Here is a 9,267-nt window from a genome sequence, read left to right as displayed (position 1 = left end):
AGAAGCCACAGCTCTGCCCCCCTCTCCCCCCCCTGGTAGTGCGAAGCACAGCAGGGCTGAGCTAGCACACACTCACAAAAAAACCTTCATGCCAGCACGGTGAGTGGAGGCGGCGTCTGGCACACGAAGTGTGTGGCTCGAGCACATCGTCGTCAGGGGTCCTGTGCGTCAGACAGCTGCGCAGGCGATGGCGAGTTGAAGGGGGTGTGGCAGCGTCAGGCGAGGTGTTGGTGGAGGCAGGTCAGCAGGGTGCAGCGAGATGTGGCTCCAGGAGGGACCACGCAGGCTTTAAACATTGTACTGAAACTGTACTCGGGTGGCTGTTGAGCAGAATCATGAAAGTATTGATCCTGCAGTGTTATATGCGGTGCGGGCCGGAGTACGAAGGTTGCAGAGCTGCATGAACAGCGTCATCTTGTAACACGACAAAATTGCATGATTACAAGTCCTTATGAACAAACACCTGCGGCGTGGTGTGAGTGCAAGGTAGAGGCGGATGAAGGTGGGCCACGTGAGCACACACTCATTTGATGAGGGCCGGCAGGTCAGTAGCATCCGTTGTAGAAGTGTCCTCGATGCAGTCAGTAGGCAGGATGAGCGGTTCACCATACAGGATCTCCGCCAATGAAGCATTGAGGTTCTTCTTGTGTGTGAAGCGGATTCCCAGTAATACCCACAGCAGAGCCTCACACCAAAGCCCGTCGTGGCACATGAGTGTAGCTTTTAGCGTTCCGTGCCATCACTCCACAAGACCATTGGCCTGCAGATGATATGCAGTCGTGCAAAATTTCGCCACCTCGCACAACTCACACAAGCGAGTGAAAAGCGACGACTCGAATTGGCGGCCCTGGTCCATGGTAAGTGACAGGGAGCAACCAAATCTAGCCACCCACACCAAAATGAACATGTGATCGATTGTCTCAGCTGTAATGTCCACCAGGGGTAGCGCCTCAACCCAACGGGTGATGTGGTCGATCATGGAAAGGATGTATTTGTATCCCTCGGACAGCTGAAGAGGACCGACCACGTCAATGTGCACATGGCACAGGCAGCCCCTGGGGACGTCAAACTGTCCTAAAGGTGATTGCACATGTCTGCTCACCTTGCTCCATTGACACGGACTGCATTCACATGACCACGAGTGGCAATCGTGCCGCATGCCCGGCCAGATGAAACGTTCGATTACTAGTCGTGTCATTGCCCGCATTCCAGGATGGGCAATATCATGTGACACGACACTGTGTGTCCATGTCTTCAGCCTGAAGCCATGCCAGTTCCTCTAAGTTCAATAGGGTGGAGAGCATCGAAATGCAGGAGAGGTATTCAGCAACTATGTTCTCTGCACCGCAGATATAACAAGTGTCCGAAGAATGATGGCAAATAAAGTCCATGTGCCGGAAGCGGCATGTGGGAGATCTTTTGCTGGGCTACAGATCGCATCAACAAGACGTTTATCGTCCAAATAGATGGTGAAAGCACGTCCTTCGACATCACTCCTGAAATGTTTGACTGCCTCATAAACCGCGAGGAACTCGGGGTCGAAGGTCGACCATTTACACTGACTCCTTGTTAGCTTTCTTGACAAGAAATGCAGCAACTGGTTGATTCTGCAGTGTGTTGTTGGAGGACAGCACCTTCCGCCAACTTGCAAGCATCAGTTGTGATAGACAATCCACACCTCAGGTTCGGGGTGTACGAGAGTGATAGCCTACGTGATGGTCAATTTCAAATTGTCCAGCATGGGCCTAGTCCAGTCCAGTTTATGCTTTCCCATTGTATTTTTACGAGAGAGGGCGTTGATAACAGCTAACTGGATGGAGGCAGCCCAAGGTATATGTCGCCAATAAATGTTCACCAACCCTAGGAAACGGCACAGTTGTGCGTAATCCTCGAGTAGAGGCACAGTGAGGATATTCGCGATTCGTGAATCAGTAGGGAGGAGGCCCATCAGATGAGACTGTATGGCCAAGGAAAGTAACAGATGTGGAACAGAGCTGCAATTTGTCATGGTTGATAATCACGCTGTTGGTCGCAAGAGCCGCACGAACTGCATCAGTGTGAAATTGGTGTTCCTCCACAGACGAGAAAAAGATAAGTATGTAATCCAAATAGGCAAAAGCGAAAGGAAGTGGTAGCAAAATCGAATCATGAAATGTTGCCACGTCGGCGCAGAGTTTTTTAAACCATAGGGCATGAAGCAGTACTCGAAAGGCCAAAAGGCATAATGACCGCTGTTTTCGGAATGTCCAGCAGGTGCATTGGAATTTGGTGATATGCCTTCGAAAAGTCAAAGACAGAAAAGAACTTTGAGCCATGCAGAACCTGCGTGAAATCCTGGATACAAGGAATCGGATAGTTGTCTACAATAGTCCTAACATTAAGAGACCTGTAGTCACCGCACACGTGGCGCGAACCGTCTTTCTTAGGCACCAGGTGGATGGGAGAGGACCAGTTGCTGTCTGATAGTCGAAGCACACCTGAAGCCAGTAAATCCTGAACTATCTCTTTCACTTGCTATAATTTGAAACCGTTTACATGTCGAGCTTTGTGACATATGGGAGGGCCGTCCATGATGCAGATTTGGTGGCAGGTGCCGTTGCTGATTGCCAAGACCTGTGGAGGGATGCACGCATAGTAGGGCGAGATTGGGGGGGGGGGGGCACGAGCGGTGGTGGTTGACTGACCTTGGTGTGCCAGGATGGCATGTATGAAGCATCGGAAGTATGCGACGGCTGAGCATGCGGCACGGCAGCCACGGAAAGCGAGCGATCCCATGAAGCAGGAACATGAGCATCTGAGCTAGGCCGGAGTGACATGGGCAGTGCCTTGGTGGGAGATGGCAACAGTGGGCGTGGCATGACAGCCACGTGATGCAAAGGATCCTGCGAAGTGGGTGCAGGAGTGTCCTGCAGGTCCAACTGCATCCATGTGGAACTGGCATCAGGAAAGGTGCAGCTTGACACAGGAGCGAAGCAGCATGAAGACACAGTAGGAGAGGGAGGCTGCATTGACAGGAGCGGCTCTGCAGAGAGGCAGCGTAAGGTAATCCGTACATGAGCCAATTCAGCAGAGTTGGGAGCAATGCAGGAGTGTAACTCCATGTTATGAGTGCATAGTTCATTGATCTGCTTGCAGATGTGTGATAAATCAGAGAGGCGAGCTGTAATATCTTCGAGCAGAGAAACACATGTGAAAAGTGTGGCCAAGGACGTGGAGAGCAGAGAAGTGCTGCACTCGTTTGAACACAGAACGGTAGAACAAGATGCGTGGCGGAGCGTAGCAGCTTCAAATGGCTCTAAGCACTATGGGACTTAACATCTGAGGTCATCAGTCCCCTAGACTTAGAAGTACTTAAACCTAACTAACCTAACGACATCACACATATCCATGCCCGAGGCAGGATTCGAACCTGCGACCATAGCAGCAGTGCGGTTCCAAAGCAGCCTGTAAGTCCACCAAAAGCTTGTAATGGTGCAGAAAATCCAACCTAATCGCAGGTTTGTCCACGTCGGTCCAAGGAAATGTCGTGCCCAGGGACAGACGAAGCAACATCTTTCTCAACGAGAAAGCGTGTGCCCGACGACAAGTCCGTGACATAGAGGTGTCGCGCTGTTGGTGCAAGCAGTGTGGCGTCCAAGGTAGGCACCACTGATGATTATGGCAGGATGTGGTGCCTAAACGTGCCTGCCAAAGTCTTTTGGGTATGCACAAGGCTCATGGCAGTTGCGAGCAGAGTCCCCGTGGGTTGCACATGGTACCAGCAAAGCGGGTAAGCTTGGAGGCGAGGCCTAGCGGGGCGGGCGAGGGATGCAGCTAGCTGCATCAAAGCTCACGGAAGCTTGGGCTGCTGCTCAGGCAAGGTCGGCTGCTGTTAAGAGGGTGCAGGTAGTACCTCCTGTAGGCCACCAGGAGGCAGCACCTGGCAGGTCGCTGAGCTGCTGAGGCACATGCGGTGGCCTCTGCTGGTGGCGCATGGAACTGGCGAAGCAGGGGTGCCAACTGAAGGTGAAGGTGATGTTGTCCATGACAGGCGGTGTCTGTGACGAATGATTGCGTAGGCCCAATTGGCCTCATATAGGCGGACCTCGAGAGGGTCGGCGACGTGCGATAGCAGGTGAAGCCGTAGGTCTGATGGAAGTTTGACTATCCACAGAGTCCACAGCACAGCATGGGGTAGTGATTGGTCATCAACCAACATACGAAGGCACTGCCGCAGCTGCGAAGGTGTGCGGTCGTTGAGGTGCTTGTCATGGATATGTGGTGGATGGCCTCGGTCAGAGGGTGAGAAAGGTGTTTGATAAGCAAAGTTTTCGTCATCACACACTTGTGCAAAGTGGGTGGCGAGAGTAGTAGATCACTAATTAGGTCAGGATGGTCGTTGAGGTGGCTCACCAGGCGGACAAAATGGGCATTGTCATCTGAGATCCCGTGGATATCCAGTAGATGGTCCATCAGAGTGAACCAAGTCTTAGGGTTGTCCTTTTGCAACGCATACAGCTTAGGAAATCTGCTGGGTAACACATGTTGATGTACCACAGGCAGGCGAAGATCCATGTCAGCGGTTGAGGGAGCTCCCAACACCGGGAGTGCAGTAACAGTGGGCGATGCGTCGCCCGAGGTCTGCATGGGGGGGGGGGCAGCCACAAGCAGCACACAAAGAGCAGTGGGCCGGCACATGAAGGCTGTTACTGATGAAAATAAGCACAAAACAATTCCTGAATACACAAAGTTGAAGTCAGGGTCACCACTGTGGGTTTTACATGGCACTGAACCGTAATAATACAGTTTTAGGATCGAAACGACATTTATTTCATCACTTGATGGAGCGAATACAGAAAGATGGCCATCAAATGTAGCACGAGAACACAAAGACTAGACGACAAAAACCAAAGAGCGTAGTCAAAGAACTGTTGCTTCTCGTCAGAGAAGCTGCAACAGTTTATTTTGTCGATTTTTTAATTTATTGCAAAGTTTTTCATTCAAAGTCATGTTAACATATCCGATTTACAAATATTACACTTCTCTCTCAGCCTTCCAACAGTTACAACAAGGACCATACAAATTTTTAACTGTATGATTACAGCATGTCTGATGCTGTAGTATTTCACTGCACCATGACTTACTCAGAACAGCCAGTTCACCTCATTGGGTTCCATTACATACTACTCAACAACGATATTATTGCACTTGGCCTGTCGTTGCTGTTATCGGAAACATGCTGTGACTTAACAATAAATAAGTACAATGATGATTACGGAAAGTGCATCACACTGTAAATGCTTTCAGGACACTTGTCCATATACTATCAAGTGACTCAGCCTGTCCTCATGAAACATGCAATAGAAAACTCATGATAAGCTGACTGAAGCACCCTCACTCCCAGGTGCAGTAATATTGTGGTTGACTAATACAAACAAACAAACAAACAAACATAAGGCAGTACAGGTAAACTTTAATTGAATTACAAAGGTTTAAATAAAAGTGTAACAATATTATGAAATGGGAAGTTGCTGCTCACCATATAGCAGAGATGCTGAGTCGCAGATAGGCACAAATAAAGTTTCGGCCATTAAAGCCTTTGTCAACAATAGACACACACACACACACACACACACACACACACACACACACACACCACAACTGAAACCACACTCAGTTGCCCGAGACTGCAGTTTTTTTGTGTGTGTGTGTGTGTGTGTGTGTGTGTGTGTGTGTATTCCATCCTGGAATTTCCATTGTTAGATATAAAGTGTGATATGCGTTGTGTGAAGCATTATACATGCTGTGTGAAGTGTGATATACATTGTGTGCAATAAAAAATGTAAATTTATTTGTTATAGTCGTATAGTAGAATATAATTTGTGTTAACTATCTTAAGTGTTATTTGTATCCTTTATAGTTTAATTTAACCACAAAAGTACCAGAATGACTAATTTTTCAGAGTTTTCATATACTTGGATTCTGAAAGCATGAAATATCTACAACAGCTTCAAAAAAGATAACAAAATAGTAACAACCGAAAAGTACAATAATGCATCAAGCTCCTCTACAAACCAATAACTGCGAAATACAAACAAAACTTATACTGGAAGCATCAGTGGAGAAAATGAACATCAAAAAATTCAGTTTAGATCAGAGATGGTTACAAGGCAACAGACATATTCCATTTTCCTAGATTTCTTGAAAGCATTTGATATGGTACCCGACAACAGAATGTTAATGAAGGTCCAAGCATATGGAATAGGTTTCCAGATATGGGAGTGGCTCAAGGACTTCTTAAGCAATAGAACACAATACATTGTCCTCAAGAGCGAGTGTTCATCAGAGACAGGGGTATCATCAGGAGCTTCTTGGGGAAGTGTTATGGGACAGCTCTTGTTCACTATATACATACATGATCTGAGGAGTACGACCAGCAGCAATCTGTAATTGTTTACTGATGATGCTGTAATGTACAGGAAAAGTGTCAGCAATGAGTGACAGAATTTATATTTCTTGTAAGTAATGATAGTTTGTCCTAAATGTAGTGAAATTGAAGTTAATGCAGCTGAGTAGGAAAAACAATTAAGTGATCTGCTGCTTGACACAGTCATTTTCGTTAAACATCTAGGTGTAACACTGCAAAGTGATATGAAACTGAACGAGCATGTAAGTTTGGTAATTAGGAAGGTGGATGGTCGACTTCAGTTTACTGGGAGAATTCTAAGTAAGTGTAACTCATTTACAAAGGAGACCACATACAGAACACTACGTCTATGTCATACTCCACACACCACGTAATGGTGTGTGGTGAAGGCTAGTGTTGGTATTGCCAGAAGACCCCTCTTCCTTGTTCTAATCATGAATGGCATGCAGGAAGAATGATTGTCAGTAAGCCTGTGTATTAGCTGTAATTTATTGAATTTTCTCATCATGAACATTTTGCGAGATGTATCTGTGAGGTAGTTATATGTTGTTCGACTCCTCCTGGGAAGAGTTCTCTCAAAATTTCAATAAAAAACTTCTCTGTGATCCATAATGTCCCTCTTGTAATGTCTGCCACTGGAATTTGTTGAGCTTCTCTGTAATTCTCTCACGCTGACTAAATGATACCATGATGAAATGTGCCACCATTTGCTGGATCTTCTCTGTTTATTCTACCAGTCCTACCTGGTAAGGGTCCCATATTGACACACAGTACTCAAGAATTGGTTGAGAAAGCATCTTCTAAGCCACTTCTTTTATGGTTGAGTTACATTTCCGTAAGGTTCCTCCTATAAATCTCTGCTTAGCATCAGCTTTTCCTACTATTTGTTTTATGTGGTCATTCCACTTAAGATCACTCTGTATGGTTACTGCTGTACATTTTGTGGCTGATGCGATTTCCAGCAGTTTCTCATCAATAATGTCATTGTACAGCAGTGGATTTCTTTTGTCAGTATGCACAATATGTTACATTTATTCATGTTCAGAGCCAACTGCCAGAGCCTGCATCATTCATCAATCTTCTGTAGGTCATTCTGCAACTCAATACTGCTTTCTGGCATTACATCTTTCCTAAAGGCAACCGCATCATCTGTGAACAGTCTTAAAGTGCTTCCGACACTTTCTACTAGATCATTCCTACACATTGTAAAAAATAACAATCCTACCACACTTCCTTGGGGTACTCTCGAAATCAGCTTTACACATGTCGATTTCATTACATTAAGACCAACATGTTGAGTTCTGTTCATGAGGAAGTCTTGAATCCAGTCGCAAGTGTGGTCTGATATTCAGTAAGCTCATATTTTTTTCATTAACTGACAGTGCAGAACAGTGTCAAATGCCTCCTCCTCCCCCCCCCCCCCCCCCGAAGTCAAGGAACACAGAATCAACTTGAGAGTCGGATCTATAGATTTCATGGAAGAACAGAGTGAGCTGAGATTCTCAAGATCTCTGCAGAATACATGTTGATTTTTACAGAGAACATTTTCATTCTCAAAAAAGGACATAATTCTTGAGCATAAAACTTATTCCGTAATTCCATAACAGACTGATGTGAACAATATATGCCTATAATTAGTGCATATGTTCTACACCCCTTTTTGAAAAATAGGTGACCCACACTTTTTTTCCACTTCCTAGGTACCCTTCACTGCTCCAGCGACCTATAGTAAACTGCTGTTAGAAGGGGATCAAGTTCTTTTGCATAATCTTTGTAGAATCTTACAGCTATATCATCTGGTCCTAACGCTTTTCCTCTAAGAAACTGTACTTGCTTTTATATTCAGTTATGAGTTGTCTCAATATCTGCCATTCTAGCATTCATACAACAATTTAAAGGAGGAAACATGGTATGATGTTCCATGATGAAACAATTTTGGAAGACCAAATTCAGTATTTTGGCCTTCTGTCTGTAATCTTCTGTTTTGGTGCCAGTAATCTGTTTGTACTTTCTCAGTTTGTATGTTTTGAGATCTTATTCAACTTCTTTACACAGTACAATATGGCTTGGGACTGTGCTTGGCATGGGTGGACACAATGAGTATTGGCAGCTGTCCGTAAACAACTGGAAGCTGCAATGGCTATGGTCAACTGGCTCCTGCTCAAAGTTGTCGTGACAATGGGGTGCTAGTAATGAGCCCTACAACATCTTTGGTGCCATTGGAATCTGCTGGTGACCTGATTGGCACTGTGTCTTCTGACATGCAACATCAGGCTAATCTGTCCTCATTTGAGAAGGAATGGTGGGTTTGCATGACACTGCATGATGGCGAAAGAGGAAATGGACAGCATGGCTGGCTCCTTAAACCTTAGCAACATGTATAAGGTGCTACTCAGTGTTGATAATACTCCTGAACCAGCACAGGCCAGCAGCAAATTTTAATGCCCAATCTGGACAAGTGCAGAGGGCAGATATGCTAGTCAAGGGAGCTCCAATGTCAGGCAGGTAATGGAGCCCCTCTGGGAAATAGCATGCAAGGTGGGGAAGAATGCCAGTGTGCAATCAGTTTGTTCACCAGGGGTCTCATCTGTGACATGGAGAAGGCCCTCCTGGCAGCTAACAAGTGAAATGGGTGTGACCAGCTGCAAATAATGGCACATGTTGGCACGAATGATGCCTGCAACTTGGGTTCTGAAGCCATCCTCAGGTTCTTTCGGCAGTTGGCTGATTTGGTGAAGGCGACAGCATTGCAAGTGGGGTGCAGGCTAAGCTGACTATGTTAGCTTTGTACTAGGATCGATCATGTTCCTCGGGTCTCGAGCAGAATGGAGGATCTAAACAAGAGGCTCAGATGACTGTGC

This window comes from Schistocerca americana, chromosome 4 (assembly GCF_021461395.2).
Source record: "Schistocerca americana isolate TAMUIC-IGC-003095 chromosome 4, iqSchAmer2.1, whole genome shotgun sequence".
Classification (NCBI taxonomy): domain Eukaryota; kingdom Metazoa; phylum Arthropoda; class Insecta; order Orthoptera; family Acrididae; genus Schistocerca; species Schistocerca americana.
Note: the sequence above shows the minus strand (reverse complement) of the source record.